The sequence below is a fragment of the Aquila chrysaetos genome, chromosome 25 (assembly GCF_900496995.4).
Source record: "Aquila chrysaetos chrysaetos chromosome 25, bAquChr1.4, whole genome shotgun sequence".
Lineage (NCBI taxonomy): Eukaryota > Metazoa > Chordata > Aves > Accipitriformes > Accipitridae > Aquila > Aquila chrysaetos.
Genome location: NC_044028.1, coordinates 4,839,278 through 4,847,940, shown reverse-complemented (window position 1 = coordinate 4,847,940; position 8,663 = coordinate 4,839,278). Strand labels below are relative to the sequence as shown.

At 44.0% G+C, this 8,663-nt stretch overlaps 1 long non-coding RNA gene across 1 annotated transcript; it reads left to right on the top strand.

Annotated features, from left to right (window-relative positions):
• The first annotated feature begins 1,678 nt into the window (after positions 1-1,678).
• On the top strand, positions 1,679-6,035 carry LOC115335834. The gene is made up of 2 exons (XR_003921553.1): positions 1,679-1,720; positions 5,611-6,035. It is a non-coding gene; the product is annotated as an uncharacterized LOC115335834 (long non-coding RNA).
• The last annotated feature ends 2,628 nt before the right edge of the window (positions 6,036-8,663 follow it).

Here is an 8,663-nt window from a genome sequence, read left to right as displayed (position 1 = left end):
ACTCGGTGCACGATGTGACAGGAGAGAGTCCTCACCGCGCTGCTTCCTGGTCTCCCATTTTAAATGAAGTCCTAAAAATGCTGATTTAAAAGGGTTGAAGAAACAAAATAAAATAGCCTGATGTACACTGTGGACATTTTTTAGACCTTCTGAACTTTTTTCATAATACATCTGCTGGTAGCTGTGTCAAAATAAAGCTCTTCGACCAAAGTGCAGGAGGGATGCTGGAGCTACTGGAAGTTTTTCAGTGTGTTCATGTAGAAATCTGAGCAAAGAGAGGAATGATTTCACTTTTCACATATAGTAATAGCAAACAACAGGAATCCTGACCTGGAATTTGTGTTTGCTTTCCAAGAGCGTCCCTGAGCAGTCTGTGGAGACCAGAGGAAAATGTTGATTAATACCACCCTTAATGAAAATAAACACAGGCCAAAATTCCAGGCACCGTGATTGCTTCTCAAAGCATCCAGGGATAGCAACAGATGCAATAAAGCAGAAATCCACTTTGGCTGCCAAGGGATAATGTTTCCTTCTTCAGACCCAAGCCTGGGGGTGGGAGAACGTACCACCCATAGCAGCAGCCCGTGACCTTGAAGCTCTCGTGCGTTTGAAAAGCCATCTCAGAAATGCAGCAGACCTGAATGCTCCCAAGGGCAGCTTCCCAGCCCCTGCAAAGGGTCTAATATCATCTGCTGACCTGCATGGGACCTGGATACTGTTCATGCTCATCGGCTTTTCCCATCTGCATATTTATCTCATTGATTTGACCAAAGGAATTACAGAAGTGAAAGAAAATTAATAGTTCCCTACCCAGCCAGCGTTTTATTTTGATTCATTCCATTCTTGTCACTTTGAGTGAACTAAATAATTAATCGTGTTACCGAAAATAATTAGGGCTAATATCACACAGATTACACTAGCCAGTTCTAACAGTAATGTTGGTAAGAACATCTAAATAACCTAATATTTAATTGTAGTCTGGCTTGTTTAGTGATGTACAGGTTTGGGGCTTTCTCTTGCTCCAAATTTTGGCCAGCTACACTGATGAAATGAGAACTTTTTATAGCTAGTGTTCAAATTATCAAACACTTGCCTAAAGCAATCCCATTGATCAAGTGTATCATTTGTAATACAAATGTTTTTATTAGGAGGCTTTGTTCAAGATAAATGAAGGATCAAATTAACTGGAGATTGGATTGAGTAGAAAATGCTGCAGCTGGATAATTTCAAGCACTGAGGCTGAACATTTCTTTCAAATGATGAGAAGTCATCAACTAAGTCTTAATATAAAACACGCACATGCAGAGGCATCTCTATTGATTCCTCTCATTGCTATGGCACGCTTTATACAAAACACATTCGGGTTTTGTAGGATAGGCTACTGTCCTGGTCTCAGCTGGGATGGGGTTAATTTTCTTTCTAGTAGCTGGTATAGTGGATATGTTTTGGATTCAGTATGAGAAGAATGTTGATAACACACTGATGTTTTCAGTTGTTGCTAAGTCATGTTTATACTAAGTCAAGGATTTTTCAGCTTCTCCTGCCCAGCCAGCGAGAAGGCTGGAGGGGCACAAGGAGTTGGGAGGGCACACAGCCAGGACAGCTGACCCAAACTGGCCAAAGGGATATTCCATACCACGCCCAGTATATAAACTGGGGGGAGTTGGCCAGAGGGGGTGGATCGCTGCTCGGGAACTAACTGGGCATCGGTCGGCGAGTGGTAAGCAATTGCATTGTGCATCACTTGTTTTGTGTATTCCAATTCTTTTATTATTATTATTATTATTGTCATTTTATTATTATCATCATCATCATCATCGTTATTATTTTATTCCTTTCTGTCCTGTTAAACTGTCTTTATCTCAGCCCACGAGTTTTACTGTTTTTCAATTCTCTCCCCCGTCCCACTGGGTGGGGGGCAGTGAGCATGTGGCTGTGTGGTGCTTAGTTGCTGGCTGGCGTGAAACCACCACAGCTACAAACCCATCACCTCGCCACAACTAAAGCAGTCTGAGTTTTTATTCTGGACAAAATTAGGTATACTATCAAAATACCAACATGCACCAAAACTCTCTTCTCGTTCCCTCATTTTTCATCCACATTCTGCCCCCTTTGTTACCACCCAGTGAAACTCCTTGTGCAGCTCTGCTCTTAACCCAAACATCCTTTGCATCCAGAACGGGACAATCATTTTCCTCTTTTTAGGAAGGAAAACCACTAGAAGACAGCCAGCACAAATATTTAACTATTTAACTATTCCAGCATTCCTGGTAGCACAGCAGGGTCTGGACATGATTGAGAGTTTATCCATGACCAGCCAGTGGAAAATGACCATGTGAGTGAAATGTTGTTACTTTATATATATAGATAGATAGATAGATACACACACATTTTAGTACAGTTCAAATTAGGAAAGTTATTTGGGATTACATTTTTTTGGCTGTCATGTAGAGCTGTAGATATTAAGTAGTTGCTTTCTGAAATAACTCTCCCTTCTCTACACCCTGCTCCCAGAGCAACGTGTAAAGTGTTTGCTGATACAAGAATTACAGATGTTGGAAGAGCTGCTATAAAACCTCCCAAGATTTACATCTCCTCCGTGAGGTTTCTCTGCGGGCTGACTTCACAGGGAGAGGTTTTACAGGCGTTCAGGATCCTTTTGAATGTATCTCCAGAGGCCTTTGCAATAATCGGAGGAAATCCCGTGAAGCCCATCAGATAAAATACACAGAGTTAGGAAGGGAGCACGGAGGTCAGTTAGTCCCCACGGACAAACTATTTTGGGCTTATTCAGGGACACAAGGCCAAGTTTCCAGCTCATGCTGAGCGCTGGCTTCGTGAAGAACTCCAGATGCTTGCAGCGTCCCCCCAGCTCCAGTTTGGTCTGGCTTACAGCATGAAAATAAATGTAAATCTCCTAAAACTGCTGGGTTTCTTCTAAATTTGGGGTAGGGAGGAAAGTTCAGCTTTTATACCTGGATCTAACCACTCCTAACACCCGTCCCAGTGCTCCACTGCTGTGCCAGACTGGTGCTCAAGATGTGACATATGCAGTACAGCTTTTAGGGAGAATTATTACTTTATTCATTACTTCAGTGAAAGAAGTAATGAGCCCAGGTGGAATTACAGGTGGTAATGAAAAAGAGAGACTTGTTTTGCTCAGATATCATTTCTGGCCACTTCAACTATATGTATATGTATGTATGTATACATATTTATATGTATGCAAGTACCATTTGTGTGTAACATGTATATATGACAGCTATACAAAGGATTACATATATATAAGTTTGTCATGTTACATCCATATTTTGGAGCTGCAGGCTCTGGGTTGTGAGGGCTTGTATTTTGCTTTTATGCTGTGGCCAATAATAGCTTATTGCCCTCATCGTAAGGTTTAAAACCTGTAACCATTAAATTTGCTGAAGGAGGCTTAAATTTCACTTTGGAAAACTGCACTGTGTTGGTGTGAGGTGTATTTTCTCCAGAAGAACTACAGCTATTGTAATAAAAACAAGCAAACAATCAAATTTATAGGTTATATTTAAAGAGATGGGGAGTGAGAGAAAATTAACCCCTCTACGCTGTAGCCAAGGCTTCAGCACAAGGACATTGCCGCTGCCTGCCCAGGAAAGTGAGGGATGAAAGCGACGGCATGTATTGATAATGGGTAACTTGGTATGAGTCAAGCCATTTAATTTCTATAGGGAACCCAGTGACTGAAAGCAGCACTAATACTGGTCAATCCCTGTCCCTCTCTTCTGTCTCCTAATTTCTCGCCACTCGGTGCTCTTTCTTCCTTTCAGCTTATTTCCACTGCGTGTGTATGTCAATACACCTCATGCTACACGCACTGAATACATGTAAAATCCTGCAGATTACATTACTGTCTGTCTTAGCCTGTATTACAGTTTATACCACTGTGTTTATCTCTGCTAATTCTGAAACAACTTATATAGTTCATTTAATTACTTTTTAGCAGTTTACCACAAGAAAATCTAGATTTTTCATCAGACTTGTGGGGTTGGGGTTTTTTCAGGTGAGATTTTACAGCATTGCATCCCTATTCGGTTCCCAGAGCCGTTCTCAGAGGACAGGATCTGATGGGATATACGCTCTCTCCTGCCTCTTTTCTCAGTCTGGTCCCAGGTACCAGGACAGATAAACTCAAAGGGGAGGTAAGTTCATGCCCCTCATAACTGTCCTCATTTCAGGAAAGCTCACCCACCTTGATTTCACCAGGAATTTTCTTTTTGGTTTGGTTTAGTAGGTAGTCTGATTTCAGGGGGAGAAAAGCATGCTCTACATTTAGAAATGACCCATGTTTGGCCACCCAAACAATATAACAGCTCTTCGACTCTTTTCTGTGTTGGGAAATCTCAGTTCAGTTCAATGTCCCGCCTCTGTCTCCAGCATCTCCTGGAAAAGCCGTGGAAGTGAGTCATGGGATTGCTTCACCCACCACAAACTTTACTGACTGCTGCTGTTGCGAAAAGACATTTCCCCATCTGGGGCAGCAGCTGGGCTGCTGTGTGCGGTTGAAACTGCCTGTGAAAGCAGAGGATGTCTGGGAGACGGGCTGATACAACACAGTTTCAGGCAGGAATGCATCTGAGGATGGAGTTTGGCAGGGAAAGCTGAAAAGGGGAAAGTGTGCAGAAGTTATAGGAACAAAATCCTGATTTTTCTCGTATTGTTTTCAAAAAGAGGATGATATTTCTGGGGGAAGTGCCAGGATTTTCAGTACCTGGTTTTCTTTTCTGAGTGTCAGACAGGCCTGCCCAATGGGAATAGTGGTGAGGTTTAATTGATCATTTTCGAGAAAAAGTGCTCCCAGTTGCCAAGGAGGCCCAACTGTATATGCTGGTTAAGAGCAGGCAGTACTCATCTGATCATCTATGTTCACATGCATTAATAATGATGATGGTGATGATGATGATGATGATGATGATGATGATGATGATGATAATAATAATAATAATAATAATAATAATAATAATAATAATAGGAGAGCTAACAGAGGTTCTCCTTAGGATGGAACAATAAAAAAATATATGGCTTGGTGCAAAATAGTTCTGACTTCTGCCTGAGGTTATGGACTTGAACTCTATATCTGATCAAAGAAACACAGTAAAACCATGGTCAACTGGTGACAAAGACATGGCTGGGAGGGGGGAGAGCCTTTAGTTGGCCAAGAGATTGTAAACTCTTGAAGAGAGGAGCAGTGTCTTGGCGGACTGAGGATCAGCCAGGTCGCATTGGAGGCCAATGGACTTCAGACTCGGTCCTTGCTGTCATGAGAAGCATAATCTCTGTGCCGCTGAGGTTGATTTTACAGGCTCAAGGATTTCGTTATTCAGCATCCACTCCATCTGCTTTACTGAAAATGTGTGCAAAGAGTAAACATGACAAGGAATTTGTTTCCAAGCGACTGATATTTTGGGATGGATTAAGAAATAGAAGTACCCTCCTTTCCCTGGAGAGTGAGGCAGGCTAGCTCTGCTTCTTGGCTCTGGTCTCCTCCATGCTGGCCAGTACCATGGAGCAGAACAGAAAACGGTATCACAACCATCACAGCCTTTGGGATTTATTTGTCTGCTTTTCCTACAGACCCCGTCAATCCAAACTCCAAAAGAAAACAAGTTCATCAAATGTCATCTCAAGAATATCCATCTGCATCCAGGCCACATGAGTGTGAGAAATGACTTGTCGGGCAGTACTACAGCTAGTGTTCGCCTGTTCCGATCCATCTCCTGTCAGCTTTCACACCCCTGTTGACAAACTGAATTTCACCTTGATTTCATCTTTCCAGATAATACAGATTAACTGGGAGCTGGGTCATTTTTTTTGTTTGCTTTGAAAGCATGCAGAAAGAGAAATCCTACAGAAGAGATACAGATGTTGACTGAGAGAATCCTGCCCTCCTAGTAAGCGATTCAGGCCAACGGATTGCTGGAGACAGAGACACCAGGGGTACCAGCAACTTCTGTAAGACTTTGAGAGCAGTAAATGTAAATGCTTGTGTTATTATGCTATTTTAATCCTGTTTTCATATCTCCCAACCAGCATCTCCTCCAGGGGCACAGTCTCCATCTTCTCGCGTTCAGCCTGGCACGGGTGGCTGAGATGCTTCTCGAAGTGACTCTAGGAAATCCCTGAGCATCTAATGTGGCCTTGTGTGCAAGGCAGGGACAGGCAGCCCACAGCTCAGGCAGGCAAGAACAGAGCTGGTGGCTTCATATCGCGGAAGAAAACCATCTGTATTACTCTGTACTCAGTATGTATTGCTGTATACACATTCACCGGTGAGGAGAGATCGTTCCCTCTCACTCTATCCAGAGAGAGAGACATAGAGAATGGAGGCTGTGATGAGATAAATGGTTATTATGAGGTATAGGCATTTTTAATTAGCTCCTGCAGACTGCACCACACTGCTAATGAGCTCTTGCCAAGTTTCCTGTGATTCCTCTTTACTTTTTGTAACTCTGTAATAGTAACAATATAATAATTTTCTATAATAACCATGATAAAACCCAGATAATCCCTCTGTAACTCCTGCATAAGCTTCGTGTAATTAAATCAGTTGGTGAAACATTCTTGGTCTAAGGGATGAATGAATGCAGTGCAGCTCTGCTACCCGATGAAGAGGACGATGCGGAGAGCATATTCCCCATATCCTCCTACCCCCAAAGCAGTATAAATCCAGTGCGAGACTGGAATAGGGTTTAAAAGGTAAACGGTTGTGTTTGGATTTCAAATTGGACCATCGTTGCCAAAGCAGATGCCAAAATATTGCCAAAGCAGTAAATTTGGTCCTGGGGGAAGAGCCTGATTTGTGTTAGGTGGGTTGGTGAACAGGCAGCTGCTGGGCTCCCAAAGCAGAGAGTGGTTCCCCGATGGGTGGGGACGTGTGAGAACGGATGAGGGGAAGAGACATCACAGGAGTCCTGCTTTCATCTGTCCTTTGAAAGAAGGGAGGGTGTTTCTCAGCAGTGCCTAGAAATGCAATTTAGATAAATAGCTGGCGGCTCCTATGAAGAGTTTATCCATCTTGTTATCTTTCACTGGTCTGCTCTGATTGATGTACCCCAGGTGGTGTCATACGTGCTTATTCTTTTCTTTCCTTTTCTTTTAGTTAGGAGACACATTTTTCTATAATTACTTCTCTTACAAGAATTTCTCATGCAAAAGACTATGCACACATTGCAAAGGAACAGTCTCTCTGCACTTGAGTTAGGTGAACAATTGCAGATCTGCTGCCCTCCCTCCAGAAGCCTGGTGATGATGAAGCCTTTTGTCATGCTGCCTTTAGATGAGAACCTAGCTTCTTACTTTCCCGACTCATGTTTAAGCCCGTGGAGTTTATTGTCAACCGTAAGAAACTTACCCCTGGGCAGAGAAAGGCAGCAGCCACCCACAGCGGTGCCGCAGACTGATTCCTGCGAGGATTTCTGAGCATAGCTGTTGGAGAGCGAAGCCATCGCGGACAGTCCTGCCACGCATCCCCATCCCACGATTTCAGAGTCCACAGAGGTGGGGAGATCAACAGAGGTGAGTGAGCTTCCAAAATCCTCATCATACAATTCCTGGGTAGCAATTAATGTTACACTATGGCCCAGCTAATGCGGCAAACCTCAGCTCAATGTGGCGCAGTGGAGGAAGGTGAACTTGTAAAACAAACCTACTCTCACTCCCCGACAGCCCCCCGTGCCCCCAAGCACCACGGTGTGCGTGTAGGTGGTTCAGGGTTATTTGCGGTGACACCGAGGACAAGGGGTGCTGGCTGCTGGCTCCTCCTCACGCTCTCCTGCGGCCAGCGACCTTCTGCTGAGTTTCGGATTAGCATATTGTACCCATTAGGAGCTGACAGTGATTGGGATGTTTTGTCTCTCCATCTTCTCCCACACCCCCACACGAGTCATTAAGCAACACTGCAACTCCTCTGCTTTGTGTCTGTGTCCCCCATCACCTGTAATGGCTTCATTCATCAGTCTGCCCTTTCTCTTGGCTGTGGTTTAGTGTGTACTGTGGGTTTTTTGGTCTGGGTGCCCTGCATGCGATGCACTGTGATCTCCATGACCTGCTAGCAGAGGGACCAGCAGCACAAGGCAGTCTCTCATGCCGCCTTCTTCCAGTTCTTCTTCTCTGCCGGGCGCTTCCACACCCAGACTTCCCTTGCTCCGCTGTGATCTCCTCGCCTCTGAGCATCTTTCTTGAGCCTTTGCTTTAATAACTGACCACAAGAAGAGCTTCAGAGATTTTGAGGAGGGCGTTCACATTCACTCTGACTTAGGAAAGGATGTTCATCTAGAAGACAGTGAAATGCGTTGTGAAATGGATATGATGCCCTGAGAACAAAAGTCCTTTTCATTAAAAGACAGGAAAATCCTAACCTCAACAGTAAACTCTGACAGCGTTTGGACATGCGCTGGTTGGTAGAGCATCCAGATTTTACTGTTTGCAATTTGGGCTCTTAACTGAACCAGGTGCTGAACAAGTGCTTTCCACAGGTCACTGAGTCCAACTTTATTCTAAACAGCACTAGCCCCAGGCCAAATTAACTCCTCAAATAAATGGACTCATCTCTCACTTACAAAGCCACATGCCCTGGCATGGTGCATCTTCTGCGGTAGCCTGCAGCATCAGGAAACGCACAGCAGGCT